This window comes from Xylocopa sonorina, chromosome 17, assembly GCF_050948175.1.
Source record: "Xylocopa sonorina isolate GNS202 chromosome 17, iyXylSono1_principal, whole genome shotgun sequence".
NCBI classification, from domain to species: Eukaryota; Metazoa; Arthropoda; class Insecta; order Hymenoptera; family Apidae; genus Xylocopa; species Xylocopa sonorina.
This window is the reverse complement of record NC_135209.1, coordinates 4,824,132-4,848,499: the sequence shown is the minus strand read 5'-3', so window position 1 is coordinate 4,848,499 and position 24,368 is coordinate 4,824,132. Positions and strand designations below refer to the sequence as shown.

At 49.1% G+C, this 24,368-nt stretch overlaps 1 non-coding gene across 1 annotated transcript; it reads left to right on the top strand.

The window, feature by feature from the left end:
- The first annotated feature begins 5,292 nt into the window (after window positions 1-5,292).
- Window positions 5,293-5,374, top strand: Trnas-cga (transfer RNA serine (anticodon CGA)). The gene has a single exon. It is a non-coding gene; the product is annotated as a tRNA-Ser (tRNA).
- Window positions 5,375-24,368: the final 18,994 nt, after the last annotated feature.

The window sequence follows — 24,368 nt, the reverse complement described above, 5'->3', positions numbered from 1 at the left end:
ATTGCTCGATAGATGGACGAAGATTCTTGCTTGAAATGAAAAGTATTTTGGATAAAATCATTTAATACTCGAACTAAGTTTATTTTTCTATATAAAAAATACGACTGAAACTTAATTTCATACTCGACACGGAATCTATCGCAGGCTTCACTCGAATGCTATCAACTTCCTTTCGTCTCACGGTTATTGGTACAACTGTGTTTCGGTGCGGGACACCCAGTACGTGCCAGCTAAACAATCCGAACATTTCGATCAGCCCCGGTATCAAAGGTTACTCGAACAATTCCAATGCCCCATTCCAATAAATTACAAACCACTAACGCTCGCTGCCTACATAAATCGTAACGCAGAACTCTATTATTGTCGCCCCCGACGCGCTAACACAGCCTTCCGTTCCTTTTCCACCGTCTCTGGATACCGGTTCGCATTGCGATCCGCGTGCCCGCGAACCGGTACCAGATAGGCGGCAATAATAAATGTCGACAGGTCGGCCGAGCAATTGACCGATAAAAATTGATCATCGTCGATGCCCACGAGCCGTCAAATCGCTCGGATGCGACCGTGCCTTCTCTCGCCAGACTAGAAACCGAGGCGAAACATTATCTGCTCCTCATTCCTCGAATAAGCGGTCCGTGTTTAATTCGCCGTGTAAATCGATTCGAAATCGCGATACCAGCAAGTTTACGAGGGTTCACCGCGCGCGAGAGTGAAAACGGAAAAGTGAAACGCTACTGATAGAAATTTATCGATTCGTTTTTACGATCAACGAGAGCTCGTTCGAGTTAGCGTTATTCCGTGGACTCGTGACATTTCTGAGGCTGGTATCGCGATCGTAGTCGACGGTTTCGGTGGTGCTGTTCACGCATCGCGATCACGTCTGATCTGTCCATACCGCATTCCACTTATCGTCGAACCTCGTGGAAGAACTCACGCTCGATGGTCGACGATTCTTCGCCCATTTAGGCCTTAATTCACCCACGAGGGTCGAGTTTATTCCGCGCACGAAGCGCGAGGAATCGAGGGAGCACTCGAGCGATCGTTTCACGAGGAGGCTCTCCTCTTCTGCTCGGGTGTATAAAGGACGTGTAGAATCGACGGTCGGCACGAGTTTCGAATAGAAACGGCCCGTGAATACGACACGGGCACCGCACCTAGAATGCCACGGATCCCGTTCTTCTTCATCGAAAACTGATGTACGGAGATTGAATGCGATGGGACGATGAAATCCAATGAACCGCGACCGCCTGCGATCCTTCGACTGATCGCGTCGTTCTCCAACGAATTCTGCGTCAATCGATCTGTTCTCCATTCGCTTTCAGCTCGTGAACGACGATCGAGAAAGAAGATTTCTTTAAATAGTCACGCATTAAAACAGTAACTCTCGTTCATTCGAGAAAATAATTTACGTACACGGAGATTGAATCGTTTCGCAAACAATCGTTACTTATTTCCCTCTTTGACGTGTTCTAAAAAACGATCGACCCGTTTCCACGACTTCCGTCAGCGACTTCGCGTTCCTACGAAGCTTGTAACAAAAACGACGGAGGATTCCCGTTCTCGAGAGGTAGAAATCGCCTGGGACCTTAGACCAGCGGCAGACTATCCTCGCGAGCGAAACGGGAATACTTTCTCCTCGCGGCTGTGCCTTTCTCGCGATGGAAGAACCCCGGACAGGGGGCCTCCTCCCCGATCCAGGCCAGTCGAGGCTCGAAAATGGTTTTGTAATTGAATTTCAATTGAATCGGACCGCCCTGTCCCTCTCTCTCTCTCTCTTTCTCTCTCTTTCTCGCGCGAGCGCGCATCCTGCGTTGCGAAAGTGTGCTACGACGATCCGATCGGCAGAACCGTTCGTCGTTCGCGGAGGTAAGAGTGGAGTAACGGTGGTTCCCCGGTTCTAACCGACACGTCTCTCTCTCTCTCTCTCTCTTTCTTTCTTTCTCTCTCTTTGCTACCATCGCGGCTGGGGCTCCAGCGAAAGTAACGGGGGGAGTTTCGTTTCTTTTGTTCGCTCGCAAATCGGATCGAAGCTACGGGGACACGCTCGTACGATCGGCTCTACTCCGATCGAGGGACGCGGGCCTCGATCTGGTTGTTCGCGGATGAATTGCGAGGATGCAGAGTGAGTGGATCGATTACTATTCTTTGCGTTCTTTTAGTTTACATTTTATTGAACACGTCTTATATAAGAATACGTAACAATTTTTCTTTCGTTGTCAAATTCGAGGGTGAATTGCTCGGATGCAGAGTGAACAGCTCGATTCCTATTCTTCCCATTCTTTTACCTTTTATTTAACGCGTCTTGTATACATATATGGGAGTACAGAAAATATTTCTTTCGTCGTCAGATGCGAGCTTTAACGTAGAATTTTTGGTTATTGGACGCAGACGCAGTCGTGGCCACGTGCTAGGGTAAAGTACACGCATCCGTAGCCACGAAGAAGCGACGCTTTCGAAAGTAACGTGGGTTGGTAGCAATATGGCCGCGAACGATCTCAGAAAGACGGATAGGAACAGCGTAGGATACGATAGACACAGGATACGGTGTATATTCTGTTCTGGAATCTGCTCTCGACGCTGTTGTGGGTGAGAGTCAGAAAACTAGGACTCGCGTACTCCGTAGAAGAATGCGAGTCTAACGGGTGAGTCGTGGTTCGCTGCCCCGAGCATGCTTATTTTATAGCCGTGCGTCAAGTCCAGCTGTCTTTACGGACACGAGACACCTTTTTACGCGACCGAGCAGCGTTTCTCGCCACCCACATCGGTGCTGTTTTTATTTTACTCGTCCAGCTATCCGAGCTTGTACAGTCTAACGCTCGAAAGGCATCGATGGTTACGTTAGAAAATACCTAATCGAGGGTCGAATTAAAAATCGAACTGAGATAACAACGTATGCCATAAATCGAGAGTGTTATCAGGTTTTTCTCAAATATTAGATAAAACTCGAGGAACACTTGCACGACATATAAAATCTTACGAAACGCGATGTTTTACGCGAAACCTCAAGCTTTTTTCCCTAAATTCGCGACTTTCTCCGGCAGTCGAATTTTTAGCGAGCTTCCGCGAAACACGCGCGGGGGCCAGAAAAATTGGCGAACGCCAAATGTGCAATTATCGAGCGGTTTCTTACCCCGAAACGGTGCGCGGCGGTGCTCGACAGCAGACCACCGCCTCCACTTTTTCCACTCCATTACACCTTTCCCAACGATTTTTCCAGGCTCGAACGGGGAGCGGGGCCGTCGCCGATACGGTCCGCATGTTTTCAGCCGCGCGATTTTTCACAGTATCACCCAGCGAGCATTAGTTCCGTTAGAAAGTGAATGTCAAAGGTTCGCGTTACGTTTCAACGGCGAGATAAGAAACCGCGGCCTCGGCTCGTTGCACTTCTTTTCGTTCTCTCCGTTCCGCTCGTTTCCTACCCCCCGCGCGCCGTCGTCTCAGTCGATTCTCAAATTGCCAATTTGCACGGAATTGATGGCCGTTCGGTTGGCCTGTCGATCCGTCGACGGGCAAAAAATGATCTCGACACACTTCTCCCTGGACGAACGGTACACTTTCGTCTGGTAAGAGGAATTGGATGAAAGAACGCGGTTCTCTTCAATTAAGAGGAATATCAATGATCTTCCTGCGCACCGTTACTTCCTTCTTCGTCCTCGCGCGTCACGTCCCTCCAATTTTCGTCAGCCGTGAAAGTAGGATGCAAAAAACGATGAGAACGATCCGGATACATCGAGGGACCCTTAACCAGTGTGCAGATATAATTGGCTGTTGTTTCTGTCGCGTACGCAAGTCCTCCTTGGTATTTGGTACCATTGGGGGCCATTTTTGTGCTCCTCCACTGTTTCGTGTTCCTTTCTCGACCAATTGCCCAGAGAAATGTATCTTAAACTGGTTCGTTTAGCTACGAACAAGTATCTAATTTACCTTGGGGTAAATCGAGAGGAGTTTTGTGAGAAATAGAATTCTCTTCGTCGGCTGGCACGGACGTCGTAGATGAAAATGCAAGAGCGTTTCGAATCAGACACGCGGGGAGTGATTATCGAGCGGGATGTTTGTTCTGTAGAAAGTATCGGGAAGTTGTACGTTTCGATGTCAGCGAGCTTCTAACAAGCCGTTGGAATTTATGAAAAGTTCGGTCCTTCGTGTCGAGCGTGTCTTATTTTGGGTATCCAATGGCAGAGACGGTTAACGATGAGCAGAGACCAGGTGGAAATCCGTAGAAAGTATCGTCGAGTTGATACTGCGTTTAGCACCGACAGGGTAAGAACGGCCACGGGGAAACGAGCACCGCTCCAGGCGAGATCGGAACACCCGTTACGTATCGGCACGCATGCCATTGCACTCAGCGCGGCAAGGACGCAATCTGGAACAGCCGCGAGCGGACTTGACTACTTGAGAGATCGGTGATTGCGACTGGTTGCTGACCAGCTCCACGGCTCGCACGTCCGGATTCTACGAGGAATAAACGCGCGACGACGCCACCAGGAAGCGAGCGGTTCCTCTTTCGTTTCTCGCGTTCCATTCTGCTCTTCCGTTTCAACCCCTTCGCGTGTCCAATTTACGAACGTTCGTGCCATTTTCTGTACTCGTTTGAAAAAGATTCTTTGCATTCTTTCTAATCTCTTTGCTCGTTCTCGTTTTCAACCCTCTTTAATTTTCCTAACGAAGAAAATCGAAGAGCAATTATCTTACGACGAATAGTCGCTTGATTAGTCAGTGTATCGGTTCATCGATGCGACGAGCATGAATAATGAAACTCTCGAAGCAGACACGCGGTTGCAAAGGGTTAATAATGTCCCTGTGACCCGGTGTATTATAACCGCGAGATAAAAAATAATGGTAATTTGTACGGGACCAAAGAACGATCCGCGTGGCGGATTAACGGTGGTCCGTGAATGCAAATGAACGGGAGGGGCGTAAATCATTTGTTAATGTCGACTGATGAATATTGATCGTGAATGGATACACTTCGCGACGCATGGACATTGTGGTATGCTAGCATAGACTTCGCTTGAGTGTTCTACGTTCTGCTCTCACGTTCTAGGGTAGTTCCTGGCGTTTTATCAGCCTCGCGATTGTATAGAACAGAAAGTATGAAAACCAAGCAATATTAATCAACGTCGTCAATTTCTTCTAAAGAAATATAGAAGAGAAAAACAAGAATCGCATCGATTAAAATACCCAATTTAAGTGGACTTGAAAGTTCGAGGAACTTGGTAGCGACGAGTGAAGTTGGAAATAGGGGTAGTTTTCCCCCAACTTACCCTCAGTTCGCAACGAACGTACAAGGGGTGAGCAGCCGTGGCCGAGTGGTTAAGGCGTCTGACTCGAAATCAGATTCCCTCTGGGAGCGTAGGTTCGAATCCTACCGGCTGCGAACATTTTTTTCTCCAGCTCGCAGCCTGGAGTTTTTCTTTTTTCGTTTCCCCCCTGCGCGAGCCACCGTCGTCTCGTAAAACGATCGCGTGTCTCTCGAGTGCTGCTCGACGATCGATCCGGTTTTCGACCGGCTTCAACTTCGTCGCGCGCGTTCCCGTTTTCACAATTTCACCGCGATTCCCTTCCACCCTGTTGAAAGTAAGAGCAGAAGTCGAGGAATTAGTGAAAGTGGTAAAAAACAAGGTGGCGGAAGCGCGATCGTTTGGAATCGCTATGCATCGTCCTTCGACTATTCGTCAGCCTCGACGATCGTCCCCTTCTGTTCGCGATTTTTCGATGAATTTCGATGGAAATGCAGCAAACTGAAGGGAGAGACAAGTAAGGAAAACAGAATTCTCTGTTAATGTCTCGGTTACGTCGTCGACGTGGAAGCATTCACGTCTCTAATTACAGTTGGAGCTCTCGCGAAACCAGCGAGAGATTGTTATTGAGTGCCACGTCCGTTTACATCCTCCGTTTATCCTCCCACGCATAAATCCGTCTGGCGGCGTGCAATTAACGTCGGGCCCCAATTAAGCAGCGACACTGTCGCGAGTGTCAAACAGGCGATTCGAAAGCTACGCGCATCGCCTCGCGAGCGGGCAGAGTCGCGCGAGCGTTTCACAACGGCGCACGTGCGCTTATTAGAAACGGGTATCCGACAAAGAACGGCGGAAAATCGGCCCGCGGAATGCTGTCGCTCCTGCGATGGAAAGAGGAAATCCCCGGAGTCGCAATTTGTTTCATCACTTTCTCTCTCCGATTTGTTTTGCAACCGTGCGCGTATTTAAGCAGCTTCCTGCATTCCTCGCGAGTACCCGCTGTTAATCGCTCTCGAGTAACCGGTCGACACAAAACGCGAACGCTCGTTTCAAAAATCCTTAGCCAGTTTCGCGAGCCGATCTATAAGAATTTCGAAGCGTTTCGAGAGAAACGAAAGCCTGGAGAACGCTTCTCAACTGTGACTGGTTCGTCGTATGAGAACAGAAGAGGGTTAAGCTCGACGAGGCAATCGGTATCAGCCGCTGCGAGGCCCAGGAATCAAAGTCGACGAGCAATTAAACGACTCGATGGCAAGCAAAGCGTATCCGCGCGGAAAAGGGCCGCCTCGCCGTGGTGGAAATGAAAACTAGATCAATTAACGACGAGCAATTTCATTCATTACGCACTTAGACGCGGAATGCGACTGGAGCTATTAAACCTGTACGAGCTAGCTGAGCGGCGTTTTGCTTTCGGCGACCGTTTAACGGTCCGCCATAATTGAACGGGATGAAAAATCCCGCCTCGAATTACCTGGCCGGATCTTCTTTATTCATTGATCGCGCGTTTCTACCGTCTGGCTCGCCTCGAATTCCTCGATAATTCGCGGCGATTGGGAAATCGTCGCCCTCGTAGGCGCGCAAATGTCATAATCGCGTGTACCACGGAAACGACGTCGAATGCAGCTATGTTTGTGGACGGAAGGATGTTTTCTTGGACGAAAACGTGGTCCTTGGTATCTCGTTTTCGATTATCGTCTCATCGAGCTTCTGGTCTCACTGATAAGCAACCAATAAGAAAGAATACCTGGAAGCTCGATGCAGAATTTTCAATTGGTATGCTTCAGCTACTCCCTATTTTAATTACCAGCTGATCGACGATAAAAGTAATCTCACGAGTCTCCACTTCGCATTACAACTGTACAATCCCAACTGCAAAGCGAAGGATCGATGGAAGGTTGTTCTGCGAACAGGAAGCTCCACGAACGCGTCGAGAAGCGATACCAAAATGTCTGGCACACGCTCGCGAGTAAGCAGCGAGTTTCCGCGTGTCACGAGAGGGTTATGCCTTGGTTGGGCCCAGCGAGCGTGTCGTCGTAGCTGGCGACGAATCGACGCCTATCCGAGTGGGCAATCGAAGGTCGCGAGCGTGTGGATCAGCTTGGGCCCAGCCATTGGACGGCGCTCGCGCTCCGCTGGCCGGCTTGGCTAACTGTAAAATGGCGAGTTCCGCTATTCCTCCGGTCGGAAAAAGGACGACGAGGCGTCTCGAGAGGCGTGTGTGGGGCACCCAAGGTGATCGTACGTCCTTGTGTCACGTGTCCGTCCATTAACGTCGCTCGTATGTAGGCTACGAGCAAGAGACTGAGAGTTCATCGAACGTGCATCTCCGTCGCGGAGACGCTGCGCGTTCCTCCGCTTCCGTTCGAGCTCCTTCGAGTCGCGCTTTCACGCGTCCTCCTTGGTTATCGATTATTATCGCCGTCTGCTGGTGGTCCTGACTGAATCGTTCGAACGATTTCTGGGTCAACTGTGCCATCGTTCGATGGAGATACCGCGGAATCCATCGTTGGTCGCGGCTGACTTCCGTCGATTATCGTTTGGTGATTAAATTCGAACTCGAGGATCGTTCGTGGGCACAGTCTCTGAGCGGCTGGTTGATTTGTTGGACAGTTAATTGGTGGTTAACGTCGAGGACGTGGAATTGATGAGTACTTTTGATGGAACGTACGTGATTCTGAGGTCCACAGGTACACTCCTTCTTGGGAGGCTTCAGTGTCGAGGAATTACGTTGAATTATCCTCGGTGATTTAAGAGGATCGCTGGGTTTTTCATTGAATTACGATGGTACGTACCAGGAATCGTCAAGAGCGAGTAATGAAGGTGTAATTTATGTTCTGTTCTTTGGACGAACCGTTTGTTGGTGTAACGTGAATCGATTCTCCTCTGTAGAATTCGCATGTGGAGCATATTGTTTGGAAAATAATACAAGGACTCGAGGGAAGTTGTCGATTATGCTTCGTCTGTGTATTAATATAATAAAAATCGTCATGGTCGATGGAAACAATGACTTGGGTCTATTAATAAGTACACATGTGTCTGGCATTTATCAGGCGCCTAGCTGAGAAGTAAAACAAATGATATTTTGCGGTCCAGGTATGACTGCAATTACCAGAGTTAAGGCGGGCAACAAATCGTGGCCTGTTATACGAAGGCGTTTTCGACTGATCAGATAACTTGTCTTTCACGCTCAACAGGTTAACTGATTAATTGTTTAATAATTAGCAGCGCGCTCGCTGGTGTTTCTGTGCTTAATTGGTGTGCACAAGCGCCGAACATTAATATACTAGCATCCGCTAATTGGCTGGCGCATTAATAAGTAGTAATAAGTTCTAATTAACTATGTTTGCTGAAACCGCGTTCAATTAGTATCAACACCGATGGATCCTGCAAGAATTTTTCTACAATTTCTAATTTTCAGAGTGTATTAACGCATGCTTCGAGAGAGAGTTAAAAAAACGTTCAAATTTTATGATATCGTTAGGTTTGAACGAGTCAAACGGAAGATTTCAGTTCCACAAAATTATCCGTGGTTCAGCGTTTCAATTTCGAATCGACTGATACACACTCGCGACACAGCTGTCCAATTACAAATGGCATTATCTACTGTAATCGTTCTCCCACCATTCTACGCGTTCATACCTCTGCGACCAATAGAACCAGAGCTGCGGCTCTTCGCAATTAATACCTTTCATCGTGATCCACAACTTGCATCATCTCAATAACACCAATTTTTACTTAATCCACGTTACCATTAATAATTCCATTGCTGATCCAAAAACGAGATGCTCGAGCAAACTAAAAAACGCTTCTACGATCCAAAAACATGGTCCACCATAAATCCATCGTCATATTAGACGCGAAACGATAACGGAACCGACGACAGCGATCGCGATCGCCTTCCAGACGATCCCTCGAGGAACCTGCTCTTATAGAAACGTTCGCGCGTGACTCCATCGTCGACGGGGTCATCGTCGATGATCAGCCGTGGGTCTGGCGGCGGGCTAAACGCAGACAATGGCCCCGCGAAAGGTTTCTCCGCGAACTCTTTTAAAACCGGATACGTATTAGAGAATGCCCCGCGAGAGATAGTCCACGCTCGATACGTGTCTTTGTTCGTGCTCTTTCGAGCCGCTCGACCGCGGGCCACGTGAAAGAGACTATCGTTTCGATATTAAGCCTGGCCCATGCGAAAACCTATCATCGACCGGCGATCTACGACAGACAGCGTACCGTGAAATACCGATCCGTTGTTCCGCGATCGATTTCCACCGACGACGGGGCCAACGCGCGCGCTTGACTTTTTCCTGGATCGATCGAACGTCGCTCCTCGAGCTATCAGCGAGCGTTACCGCCAACTCGATATCTGGAAAGGAGAAAGGTAGTAGACACTTGGCTAGCGATTATATCTTCGAGGCGAGCCGCGGTGGTGGTTCGATTCGAGATAAAACGACCTGCGACGGCCGTTCTTGAAAGTTGAAGGCTGCTTGCCTGCTCGATCTCGAGGATTATCCGATCTGATAAAACTAGGGGAGTTTTAATCGAACGAGTTTCGCTTGGACGTTTAATTAGGCTTGTCCTTGCGGAGTGGCGTTCTTGGCTCGTGGGTGACCGCGATTCTTGTCTGGTTGTAATTCATTTTCGAGGAGATACGCTTGAGAGTGACGAGAGAACGAAAGTGATCGAAAGGTTCGAGGATTTTGTGGTTATCGTCGACTGGAAGGGATTCTGATGGCCGATCGCGCAATGAACAGGCTCGCAGCTTTCTCTCGGGGCCCCGGAACAAAATGAAAATTGACGATCGTTCGAACATCTTTACCATTATCATTAACAATGTCCGTGTACTCTCGCTTTTAGAAACTCCGGCTCATCGCGAGCCTCTCAGCTTTCACGCGTGGCGATCATGTAATAAACGCGAATCAGAAATTTCTACGGATATTGGGAATTATAATATATCGACGGTTAATATCCAGTCTCGTTCGGGAATTAATCATAAGGTAACGGCGAAAATCGGTGGGGTTCAACGTCACGAGCGACTCGAACGCCCACGGACGATGACGAATGGCGGATCGTTTATCAAGATGTACGATTTCCGTTCGAGCACTTTCGATCGAAGACTTTTTCGTCTCCCTGCTTAATATTTGATCGACAAATCGACTCACAGGCTATACCTCCTACTACCTTATTTCCACTTGCTGAAAGTACCATTGAATATTCGAGTACGTTCTCTCATTTTCAAATATATCTCTACAGAAACGTGAGAACGAAAGCAAAAGAGAGAAAAAAATCGTTCTCCTCTCCATCATCGAGCAAAGACTCGACCACGCGAAACCATCGACTCGTCGAATGCCTTTCCATTCGAAATGCTTCGAAACAAGGTCTCGTTACTTTGGGCGGTTGCCTCGTTCCATCCGGACCTTCCCGTCGCGTCGAAGGTCCCACGGCGATCGCCTGCGGCGATTTATCAGCGGCTACTTGGGAAAGACGAAATTTCTGCGGCTGCCTCCTTTGTTCGATCGCCGCGTTCGCGGTCACGCGTCCCATTTCGCGGCTGAAAATTAATCGGCGACGAGCAGCTGTTCCTGAGAGAAAGTCTGCAACGGAGATCGATCGACGCGAGGCCCCCCTCGAACGTGTACACGGATTTTCGTTCACCTCGTCGGTAGAAATCGATTAACAACCCAGAGAAGATAACAGGCCTCGGTGCTGCAGCGAGGCACGATCGATCGGTGCATCTCTCGATCGCCACGCAAGTCCTCGGACGCTGAGGATCGTTACGAGGGTTACGCTCGATTCGTCGAGATATTGGCAACAGTTCTGACAGCGCAGATTAATATTTTCGATGCGAGATCAAAGATTCTGGCGTAATGGTAGTGATGAGTTGCATCTTAACGATTAACCATCGATACATTATTGTGTACTTTCTCTGCTACAGCTTTAACTGAATTCGTTCGCATGTTTCTCATCATACTGTCAGAGAATCTTATCCAAAAATAGTATCTTCCACTTAAATTTTGCTCAGAAAGAAACAGCTGATCCTTCTAACATTTCGACGAATTGAATTACATCGATTAATCACTGGTCGAAGAAAAATGTGCCATTAATTCTTTGAGTTATCATCGATACATTATTGTATACTTTTTCTACTATAGTTTTAACTGAATTCGTTCGCATGTTGCTCTTCATACTGTCAGAGAATTTTATCCAGAAATAGTATCTTCCACTTAATTTTCGCTCAGAAAGGAACAGCTGATCCTTCTAACATTTTGACGAATTGAATCGCACCGATTAATCACTGGTCGAAGGAAAATCGCGCGATAAAATGTGCCATTAATTGTTCGAATTACCATCGAGGACTCCGCGTTCGTTTCTCGCAGACTTATTCAATGCGCGTTTTAAACAAGACCGACGGCAATTACACAATCGGGCGGGATAACGAGGAAAAGGCGGCGGGGCGGCGTAAACGTTTTGCAAAACGCGAAACGTAATTGACTGGGTATTACGGTAATTAAGATTCCCATTGCCAGAACGATTACGGGCGGTCGTTTCGCAACCGCGGCCCGCTTTTATAAATCACGCGGCAATTTTCGGGCTTGTCTTTCCCCCGCGTCGCAATTTATCATCCCGTCGAATTCATAAATAACGCGCCGATAAACGGGACGCGGTACGAGGGTGCTTTGGCTTAACGAACGGAATAAATCCGCGTGGCAGCGTGTCGCGAGCGCCTCGCTCGTTTGTAATCCGTTCGCGAGCAACGTCGTTTCTCACGCGAGAAAACGAGAGCTTCGAAAACGTAGCGGAGGAACAGGAGGAATCCTCGCGCGGCACTGTCGCGGTGATAAACGTATAATTAATGGCGAGCACGGATTTTCAATTAAACGGTATCGCTCTCGATGCTGGCGAGCGATTTTTAAAAGCGTCACTGCGCCGACGATCACGTCTCGACGATGAAATAATTCTGCCTCGTACCGTGCTACTTAAATCTGACGACTACCTGGAACGAGTGACGAGAAGAGTAAAGGCTTGCTCTCGAGGGAAAGCAGCTCGCGAACACGCGTGCGGCGCATTGTTCGCGTTTCCACGCAGGAATACGCTCGATTTCTTCGAGTTTGCATTTAAAATGCTACCCGTGGCTCGACGAGTGCGTTCTTCGCGCGTCGCCCGCATCTGGCGTCCGTTTTATCCGCTTCGTTTATGGAGCGAGCGACGCTCTCGAAGCGACAGAAGAGGACTCGAGGAAATTTCGAACAGCAATGCTTATACAAATGAAATTCGGCCTCTATTTCGTCGATCTGTCCCACTGGCGAAACTCGCGACCCTCACCTCGTTGGGTAACGAAAAAGTTATTCTCGCAATTCGACCGAATTCCAACGGGCCAATTAAATCAAGCGCATAAAAGCGCAATCTCTTTCGTCCATCGCCGTCTGATTTTCGCCTGGGAATTTCGATCGGAATCTCTCGACTCCCGCTGCCACCAGCGAAATTGTATTATTCGAACGAGGAACGCGATGGAATTTCATTCGCTCGGGAACCCTCGAAGGGTTAATAAATTCAGAAATGAAAAAAGTACACGATCGAATCCAACGACAGGCGACTGAAATATTCCATACTTGCTCCCATTCCGTCGAAACCGTTTGCCACGCGATTAATACGAGCGTTCGAGATCCGTATCGAGTCCCAGCCCAATTACCGAGTCCAACTTCCGCGGCGAACAATTGTTTTCGAATCGAACCCAACAATAACGAGCCTTCGAATTTATATTATATATTGAAAACCAGTATATTTCAGCAGCGCGTTTTACTGGCCGCTCGCGAGCTAATTAAACTTAATTAACACGCTGTTTGAATCGAACTATTTTCGCGCGGGACAAACGAGTGAAACCTCGTTCGAGTTTCCCCTCTTCGACGCTCTTTGTTCCGGAATCGGAACGCGTCTAATTAGGCATCGACTATCCAAAGTAATTCGCATCGAAGATAACGAAACTATTATGCGAAGGCTGTCTACGTTCATTGTCGTATTATCCTGGTCCTGGTGGAAGGAAAAGAAACGGATGACTGACGACTGGAGGCAGGCATATTCGTAACGAGCGTGGCTGCCACCGCTTTCCCTTGGGAGAAGCCACGAATAGTTAGCGAGCGGTCGTTCCAATTCGTTATTTCAGGAATCCTTTCCACGATTTTGCCATTCAATCCCCAATTAAAACGGCACGCGGGTGAGAGACAGACGTGTTAATTAAGACATTTTCATCGGTATGCCAGCGCGGATTTTTCTCTAACATAAATCACCAGCCTCTGGTAACGAAGCGATTCAGTTCCTTCGTGTTTCTCTCGTTCTCTTGCCTCCTCACCCTCTCCTTCGCGTACGGGGGTTCTAATGAAATCGTTTGGGCAACCTGGCAATTTTCCGTCGGAAATCTGCGCGACGTTACGTACGCGTAAACGGATAATTGCGTCCATCCGCAGTGACGTGTCTTCCGTTCGATTAAACCGCGTCGATGGGACGTGTCGTAACCGAGTCGAGATGTAAGTCACGAGACGCCAAGTGGTTCGAGGTGGGCGCGGGGGCAGGGAAAATGGCAGCCGCCGTCGTTGTTGGCAAATATTTAATGATCCTCGGTCAGAGTTGAATCGAAACGGCGATTGCGTACGAATGTAAATTATAGGGCATTGTACGTAACGATTTACTTCGGCCGTTTTCCTGCTGGTTCGTTGCTGCCGCGAGTCTCTGTTACAAAGTACGAGATCTCCATTTGATACGCGATGAATAAATTTGGCATCTTCGTAGAATCGTAACTTAATCGAACTGATATCAGAAGAAAAGAAGAGAATTAGAATTTAGAGCGAATACGAGATTGAAGCGGAGAATAGGGAAAGACTGTTGTCAATTGGTTGCATCTTCATAGAATCACGATATAATCGAACTGATATCAGAGAAAAAGAAGAAAACTAAAATTTTGGGTGAATACGAGGTAAATGCAGAGAATAGAGGAAGTTTGTTGGTGACTTCGGTGGCCAGGTGTTATATCATACGTCTGACAATTACGAACGCGAGCAGAGTGGCGTTCTTGCACTTATAGGAAGCGGATCGTTGACCCTCGGTCAGACGAGCCGTCCAAAAATCGCCAGGCCGGACGTGAAATCGTATTCAGAGCCAGCCGCGGGTGCCTGCGCCGCTTACTAAGTCCTCGACGGGCATCGAAATTCCGTCGAGTGCGTGGTACCAGTGAAATTCCCGTCTGGCTCGGTTCGAGTATCGACGAGCCATTAAAAAAGAGGGATCGCAGCCGATGCGACGGTTACGAATCACGTACGGCCACGGGGATTTATAAACAACACGTCGCATCCATTAAGGTATAAATTTTCTGACACACACGACGACCTGCCCCGCTGCGAATCCAACGAGGCGACGCCATTTTTTCCACGGCTACGCTCGACGATCCTGCGGCAAGAAAAAGTCGCTGGACACCCCGCCCGTTGACAGGCGAATTAATATATTTTATGGTCAGTTTTGCGCGGCGTTTCGCAATTTCGCCGAATATTTTTCGCGTATTTTTGATCGCGCGCATCATCAGCAAAAATTGGATGCATCCTTCCGTAGGCGGGCACTCGAGGTCGCCTTTCGTAGCTACTCTTCGTTTCCAATGTTTAAATCGAACGCGTCGCGTCCCTGCGAATCGAAACAGCTGTCCGCGTTGCGCGAAACGAAGGTATTTTATTATGTGAACGGAGGAATGCGGTGAGAAGCGGTTTAACGAGTTCGAAAGTGAATTACTTTTGCAAAAGTACACTTTTACTTTTTCTTTCTCGCATCATAGACTCGCCTCGCCGTGCAGCGCGCTGCGAATCGTGGACACGAGAGTCGATCGATCCCAGCTGTCGCTGTGTTAGACGATCCTCGATCCGCTTCCTGGGGCCACGCGAATTTCTTTTATTCAATTTTCGTTACTCTCACACGCGACGATTGATATTCCTCGAACAAAAGTGACTGCACAACGAATCCTTTAAACAGCTGAAGCGGCTGGTGCTGCTTCGGTTTTTGCTGTGCTGTAAAGATGGAGGAAGAAAGAAGGAAGGAAAAGAGAGGGGAAGAACGTTTCGTCCTGGGCCTGCTAGTGGACTCATCAGTAAGGCTACCTAGCAGGCCCTGCCTTAGACGCTGGGATATTAGGGACAGTTCAGAACTTCTATATATTGGAAACGATGGGTCATCGGGTACTTTCAGGAAAGTGTAAATGGTGCTGTCCCTCTAGTGGCGAGTGCCGCCACATCACCCCCTTGCCAGTGGTGAACGATATCCAGCTGTGCGTCTTCGTTCTTCAAGGTGTTCCCTCAGGTGCGACGATGTGTGTAGAACCTCGTATTGGTTGATTACTGGGTGTAGAAACCGCGATGCCATGTCTGCTGCTCCTTCGGAGCGCGGCGAATGCCGCGGTGCTCAAGCCTAGCCGGCGAGCGCGCTGTGAGAAGACTAGCGCTGTGCAGTCGTATACTCTGCTGTCCTAGGATGGCCCGTGTGTAAACGACGAAATTCGTCGCGCGTTGTAGTAATTGCCGCGAGGTCCCAGTGATCCTTGTTTGGAGGTCCGGACTCCTGCGAGATCTTCGTGGGCTCGGCGTAGAGGCGTGGCCACCCTAGGAGAGGGGTTACGATTTCGGCGTGCTGCGGCGGTACCCAAGGCCCAACGATGAATACTTCATCCTCCCAGATGTTCTGGGCGAGGTTGTCGTCGCAGGTGGTATGCTCGACGAGCTGCTCCTTGTCTTCCTGTGTCGTAGTAGGCTGCGTGTCCATATCACGTCGGGGTCACCAATTGAAGCGGCTGGTGCTGCTTCGGTTTTTGCTGTGCTGTAAAGATGGAGGAAGAAAGAAGGAAGGAAAAGAGAGGGGAAGAACGTTTCGTCCTGGGCCTGCTAGTGGACTCATCAGTAAGGCTACCTAGCAGGCCCTGCCTTAGACGCTGGGATATTAGGGACAGTTCAGAACTTCTATATATTGGAAACGATGGGTCATCGGGTACTTTCAGGAAAGTGTAAATGGTGCTGTCCCTCTAGTGGCGAGTGCCGCCACACAGCTATTTCGATTCCGACGATCCCCGTGGCCCGACGTGAAAGCAACGGAACGGGAATTCGTTTTCTACACATTTTGTACGTCGCTTACAAATGGAGGCGCGCGTTTCCTCGTCGAGCGATATCTCACGCTCGATTCCACCCACGAAACATCCGAATAACCGACGAATTCGACGCTATTTCAATTATTCCAACTATTAAACGCATTATTTTCCACAAATTGTACAGGATTATTCCTTCACTGCCTTTACAAGATTTATTCTACGCAAAGAGAAGCTCGTAACCAGACACTCGACTTTCCCAGAACGATTTCCAGTTGACGAACCGCAGCGGCAGCTTGGTACCAACAAATTACACGCAATTAGCCTCTCGAATAATTCGAGATTGTTTCTAATAATCGCCTCGATTGCACATTTCATCGCATTAAACGGGCAATTATCCGACAGCGTAACATCGCGGTTTCCCTCTGAGCAATTACACACGTTACAGTTACCCAGCGAGCTACTTAGCCCGTTGCGGCTGCTCCATTTTTCTCTGTTCTTCCCCTCCATAGCAAGGAAAGAGTATCCGCAGCCGCCACGCACGGTAATTCCGTTATCCTAAACCAGAGGTCCACGACTGGTCGTAAATTTGCGGGTAATTACACCGCGACGGGTTAACGAACAATACGCGCAGCCGTATCGTCCAGGTTGGCTAACGTTACACATTCATTTCCACGAAAATCACCGTCGAATTACCGCTGGCCACGGTCAATTAGCCGCCATCTCGTCAAACCGTTCGCCCTGAAAGCGGAGCCGTTACGCGGCTCGATCGGCGTCCCTCGTAAAAGTTAATTCCCTCCTAGGCGTCGTAAAGTCAATTATTTAACGCCGTTATCGCGCGACACTCGACTCACCGCTGGATTTATTTAATTGGAGAACGCGTCGCGATGGAACGTCGAAGAGGACGCGTCGCAAATTTCACGTATCATTGCGTTCGATATTAACTGGTTACGGAAACTGGCTTCTCACGAGTTTAGAGAAAGAAGCATATGACAAACGATCGAATTCGAGTATAGTTATCGCATATTTCGTTAAGATTGTACGATTATTGAGTGAGGAACGCGAGAAGAGGCGGCGCGTATGCAAATCTCGCCGCTGGTACTTTCGCTGGCGTTCGTCATCTCGTCGACGACATTCCTGGTTAATTTATCTATCAAGTTTATCGATGCGGCGTCGACGCCAGGCGTGAGAGAAATGCGGCTGGTTTCTTTGGGATTCCGCGATCCAATGTTGCGCTAACGATAATAACAATACGAGCGCGTGCATAAATATATGTATCAACCGCTGGGATCGTGCTTGTAAATCGAGTGAAACCAGACAACTCGACACCTGGAAACTCGCGTTCACGTCAGTTCCCATGAAATTAACGTCCTGCCGCGTTTGCGATACGGAAAAAAAATCATCCGGCCGCGCTTTATTCGGCTATTAACGCAACGGGAACACGCGCCGCTTTTCCCGGACGCTGAGGCTCTCAGAAATTGAAAAACGGGCCCTGGGGAACCTGATTAACCGCTAAGCGAGCCGTTTAAAGGATAATCGAGCGGAACGTTTTCCCGCCGCGACTTTCTCCCGCGGTCTTTTCGAATTCCGCGCACATCCTCGAACGAGGCGAGCGTTTACGGCGATAAAGATCGAGCGCTCTTAGATCCCCGCTGCTTTCGATCGCCGCGACGATCATTCTTGGCTCTTCTGCTCGCTCTTCTGACACCTGTTGCGTCGTTCTCAAGCTCGCGCGATGAATAACATCGCTCTGAATAATTGAATACCGTAACCGCGACGCGAGAGAAGCGAGCAGCGGGTTTTAAAAATTGTTGCTGGTTGTTGCGAAACGCGCGAGCATTTAAGACGAGAAACAAGGCAACGTTTATTAGAGGCATTAATAGCCTGCTCCTCTAATTTCTTCAACGAGGCAACTCCTGTGCACCTCGCTGGCGACCCAGCCGCAAGGAACTCATTAATTTACACACTTGGAAGGATTTCAGGTTTAATGGGGTAAAAACATCGAGGAAACGAATGGCGCGCCGCGTTTTTGTTTGTTACACGCGGTGTTTAATGGTCGGAAACACGACAGCTAATGACGAGCGATCATTTACAGCGGGCCATGGCGTACGACTTCGAGGCTGCTCGGTTGTTGCGACGAGACCCGTCGACTCAGTCAAAGTGCACGCGTTATCGTCGATCTGTGCGACTCTTTGGGACTTTGCAAAGAGTTCGAACCACTCAGAAACAAGTAGCGCTCCTCTGCGTCGACGCGAATTTGAGCGATCAGCTGACGCGCGAGACGCCTTGGATTCCTTAAAAAGTTACGATCGAACGTGAGTTTAATCAACCCAGAAGCGGTTAAGCAAGCTCTGTCGGATGAGAACGCGAAAGGAAGGAAGCGGTGGCTGCAACGATCGATTCGTTCCTCGACAGAGATCGGTGAGAAAGTCTCGATCGAACCCGATCGCGACCATTCAGAGTGCGAAGGACAGGAAAGTGATTCCCGATGAAAGGTTTCGAGGCGAGCTACGAGGATTCGCACGCTCCTCGAACGACGGGCTCTTCCGAGCAATTAACGGGGCAGCTACGCGAAACGAGCCTGATTAATGGAATTTCGTAACCAGCCGATGTTCTGCTCAACGACGAGCGCTGATCTCTCTCGTCCCTAGCGGAGCAAAAAGTCACTCGTTACACTGGGCTCTCGTTTCGAAACTGCTGCTGCATGTACAGGGTGGTCCCTCGCGACTGTTCTCCACTTCGTTTCTCGCTCGATTTCGTTTTACGAAAACCACTGAAAACGCTCTCCACGCGGACACGTGGCTGAATTTCAGGAAACCGTGAACGTCACGATGCGACTATAAGTAAAACGTAGATATATTTGCACTTTAGATAATCCTCGAGACGATAACGAGCGACAAGCGTGTGTTTAAAGTTCCATTTCGCTGACGTGTAACGTCCCACGCGAGTAGCGTGAATTATCGTTCCGTTCGAAGATGGCCAGTGACGAGAAATCGGTATCAGAGGAGGAAAGAAGCGAGTGATACGAACGATGGAGGATCGAACACCAGGTACACGCGTGTGCGCGCGTGCAAATCGAGGGAGAGACGCGTCGCGAGCGATTTAAAGCGCTGCGTCGATCTTTGGGTGGGCAGCGAATGAATGGCTCGAACGGAAAACCGGTGGGCGATCGTGGGATTGCGGCGATGATCCGGGGACACGCGTGTCGCGGATAACAGCCGCTTCGATTCGATCTGAACGCGGGCAATTACCGATCTAGACCGTCGCGAGACTTCAATTTACGGGGTTGCGCCGCGGCGCGACACGCTGGGAAATCGAGACACGCCGCGGGCCGTTCGATTGAGCGACGACATGCGATCGCGCCATTAACTTTGTCGCTCGAGTCGCGCCGACGCGTTGCGACACGGTTGCAAGCTTATTCCGTTCGTACGCGCTGGACAAGCGAGGAAAATAACTCTGCGCTTCCGGTATGGTTCGAGTTTTTTTTTTTTATCGTGGAGTACGAAACGAATTGAAATTAATTCGCAGTAGATTTCGCGTTGCAAAGGAACGATCAGGTATCGAAGAGAACCAGCAACGGTAGGAAGGAACGCGAGAGCCGCTCGAACGGAACAAACCCTGCCACTTCGATTTTCAGCCAGCCAATAAATTACTCTCGCGCGACCTTAATTCTGACTGTGATAAATTTCGCGAGGAACACGCCGCGACACATCAATCGCCAGCGTTTCTATAATTCACACAGCGGAATAGACGGCTCGTTTTGTCCGAGGCGGACTGTCGATCGAGCCATAAATTCGATAACGCTTCGTTCGTTGCAAACCCTCTCACAAATCATCGCTACGAGTCATTAATTCAACGCGGCAGGTGCGATTAATAAGAAAGATCGACGACTGGCGCGGTTCTTTTTCGACAGCCACCCTCGCGCCACGCTTCCGTCCGCGCGTCCCTCGCAGCTGCGAACCGGATGGCACTTTCGTTTCCGATTTTTCCGCAAAACGCGCGGCCGTTTCACGTCCATCGAGGTGGACGACTTTCACAGGCACGTGCGCGCTATCTCGTTGCGCAAACTCGCCACCGGATAATCGATTCCGGTCCTTCCAGTTCGATCGAACTGTCGGGAGTGGTCTCGAGAGATCGAGCGACGAGTGGACGCGTTCGCCAGGCGAAATTGTCGCGAGGAGGCGCTTGGATGCGCGTCGCTGATCGTGGGTTGCTGAGAGCGTCTTTGGTCGATGATTAATCGCGATGACTTCCCTTTTGGTGAACGAAATCGATCGAGACGATTCTGAGTAGAAGAATTCGTATAAGCTTTGGTATTCGAGGCGACTAATTTATTCTTGTTTTCAGTTGAGTGGGATATCGCGAAGAAGATGCGCAACAGTTAACAATTTCAACAGCCACGAGTGTCCATCAGAGTGGAACAAGTAGAAATTTGTGCAGAAATTACGTGAGCCCAGCGTCTCTATCAAGGCAGAACGAAATCGTTATTAACTATTTCACCGAAAACATTAGATTTGAAAGTGTGATTCGGTGCACCGCGTGCATAGCGGTTTCTTTCACTCGATATTGCCCAACCCTGGAATACTAATTAACAAGATAAACACGTGTAACATACCACCCGAGTTTCGATATTATATTTAGAGAAACTATTGCGAAACCGTGCGACTATAAACATTTTATTAATGATGCGAGACCAGGACACCTTTGGACTGCATCTGTATAACACTGGAGCTTGCGTAAGAAAATAATTTACTGTGCGTGGTACGAGAGGCGTGAAAGATAACGCGCTCATTAATGTATTTAATGCAAATTAGTCGAAGTACCCGTTACGCTGTCCTCAAATTTTGTAACAACGTGTAATTTATTAAATATGCGCCAAACGAGTTGGTAATTGTTTCTGAACGACAACGCGAACCTCTAATAATTGAGTTCCAATTAAATCGTCTTTGGTTTTCGCTTCTGTTCGTTGACAAAATTCGACTGGTTATCAGAGACGCGTAAGGCGGTGGTGGGTCGACACGTGGCATAAAATTTACAGGTTTACCGTGGCGCGACAAAGTGTCGAACATCGATTCGACTGACATGCAAGAGTTACGAAGCGGTGGGCGTAATAAACAGCTGGTTTTTGCATTCACGCGAGCCGGCTGGCAGACATTTCTCGGCCACAATATACACGCGCTGGCGAGGCAACAGTTTCGCGCTTTCCGCGTTTACATTTCTGGGGGACGAGGGGGGAAGAGATCACCGCGGGTGTAGCTGAATAAATTACACGCAAATTGGCAGCAACCGGCAAATATCGAGCGCGCCGGTTACGCAAGCGTTTTTGTTCGCGCGAGTCGAACGCGAAGCGTCGATTGCGTCAAAGAGCGTTGAATATTTTCACTCACTGAGCCGGGACCTGTGCCTTCAGCTTCCGTTCCAATCGATATCCACCTTACGCGGTTGCTGGACAAAAATAATTAACTAATTGTCAGACACTGTTCGACTCTCAAACATTTCCCATTCGTTCCATTTACTATTTTCTTCACTTCTCTGGACCATGAACGATGCTTCTATCTCTTTATCAAAGCCAAAGAAAGTCGAATACACGAGTGAAATAAATTTTAAAATAGTAGAACTGAAGAAAACGAGCATATCGTTTTAATGAGGGGGTTGAAAAGACGAGAGAGTAGAAATTCAACAGAGATAGAAAAAAAGCTGACTGTGTAAGACTAAGAGCTATATACGCGTGTACTAATTGCAAAGGCAACAATTTTCCTGTCGCGTCTCAATTACAATTAGTAACGCAAGCGCGAGTGAACGAGGGGTTTAAGTCCAGTCGCGGAACGCTCGCGTGTATCGGCTTGCAAAAGCTGAAACGTCTCAATCTTGGCGAGGTCGAACGGCACGGGTCGTTAGGCTTTCGTATCGAATTCAACGTTAGATCGTTCACCGTTATCCGATAATGATTAATTAAAACGTCCGCTCGCCGGACGGTGTTGAGTTTCCGGCGTCCCCGCGGTCTGCAGCCGCGTTGCATCGTGGTACGCGAACGTTCAAGGACGGGGACCAGGTGAAAGCGGTTCGCGTTTTTCCATGTACAACGTCGCTGCGAAATCCTCCTCGGACAAATTACACGCTCGTTGCGTATGAAATCGACGCTCGTCGATGCTGCGCGTCGAGCGTGGAGAATGGCGCCGCTCAGAGCGGAGGTGGAGGGTTGCGTTTCGTGCGCTCCTTCACTCAGCGCACCCCTTTCGATGCAACTCGTTGAGAAAATTGCAACATTCTCTTCGTTTCTTTCTTACTCTGCTCTGTATCTACTTTATTTAAGAATTTCATCGAGAGATAAATAAATGATTATTTCAACAGGAAGCTTTCGCAGCTCATCTGCTTCGATTCTGAGCCTCAACGAAGATCGCACACTGGTTTCAGGTGTGCAAACACAGGACGTGTGCAGAGCAGTTGTGTGTTAACAAGTGCCAAGCGAGAGCAAGGTCGTTCCTCGAGCAGCCGCGATTTTCCACGCTCCTCGACGCTCCAAGAAAATCCTATTCTCCCGTGAGCTACATTACCAAGTTCGAACTGCTACTCTCTTCCGCGCGGCTACTTTCATTACACATAAGTGACGAGAAGAAACGGCGATAAATTCAGTGCGACAGGTTTCCGTCTCGTTCGACTGGAACCGCCAGAAGAGGAACCTCGTCAACGAGGGGCCGATTTCGATCGAAGTGAAACCGCGTCGCGGATCTCCCAGAGTTTCTAACGAGTTTCACTGATCGACGGTAGGAAGATTTACACGCTTGTACACAGCAGCCAGGGGAACGCGTTCGACCGGTAAGCCGCGCGCGGATTAAAAGGGACGCGATCGCGAGGACGAATCGAGCGATCTCTCGACGGTGCTCGCCCTTATACGGTCAGGTTCGCAATGAACTTATCAAAACCCGTTCGAGCGAGACGCTCGATCATCGATCATTATCTTAGCCGCTGGTGATCGGCCGATCGAACGCGAGAGGTTAAGCGGACCGCGTGCGGAGCGTAATGGCGGACGATTTAGCAACCGTTTCGGACAAACGCGCGCGCGATCCTTTTAAACGGACCGCGGAGCTCTCGCCAGGACGCGATTTGATCTCGTTTCGCCTTTCTTCTATCCGAGGGGGGCCACGATCGACTTTTTTGCACGCCCCTCGACCCGATTTCGCGATACCCTCTCGTTAGACGCGATCTCGACCCGTTTGCGATCCGTACAGCTTCGTTCGGGCATTTCCAGTGAGACCTAATTGGTCTGCGCGAAAATTGAAGCTCTGAAGCGAAACTCCATCGAGCTTTAACGCTTCGTCCGTAAAATTCTATCCTGGCATCCGAGCTGCCATCTTCGATATTCGCCTCGTAAACGTACTCGCGCTACTGGTAACCAAGTTAAATTGCGAGGCACTGATTACTAAGAGGGTTAAGAGAGCTTGGAAAGAGCGTGGCGTATGGGCGCTGGATAGATTGGAATTGAAGTAGCCAGGATGAGCCGAAGGGAGTCGATACGAGGGGGTTGAAAGAGGAGAATATTGCAGCGTGGGTGGGACGTGAATGGGGGTGTAGGTTGAGTACGTGGGTGGTCATTGAAGGGAATAAGGTTCGAGCGTAACGAACACGTGGGCGGATGCCGTTAGAAGGTGGTGAATAATAGGGTGTGGGTGAATGCGTGGGCAGAGGCGCCGCTGGGTGAAAATGTCAAGGTTGTTTCCTTTAAACGAAGAATTATGGAGCCCTTTTTCATGCACCAGCAGAGGCTACCAGAAGAGAAATTGAATTTTATCGCGTCTTCCGGGTGATTCGGTTGAAAAATTTCATTCGCTCGCGTGAAAGCGATGAAGCTCTTCTAAAATCGGGAGCGTTCGATTTAATGACGCGCGCAGACGTAAATTGTATTAACCACTCGTGAAAGTTATCAGAAAAATTGTAATATCGCGCACATCGACGCGTTTAATATTCCGTTCCAGCGTCGTCCGTTGCTTCGAGCGATCAGAAAAGTTCATTTAAACTCGTATGCGATA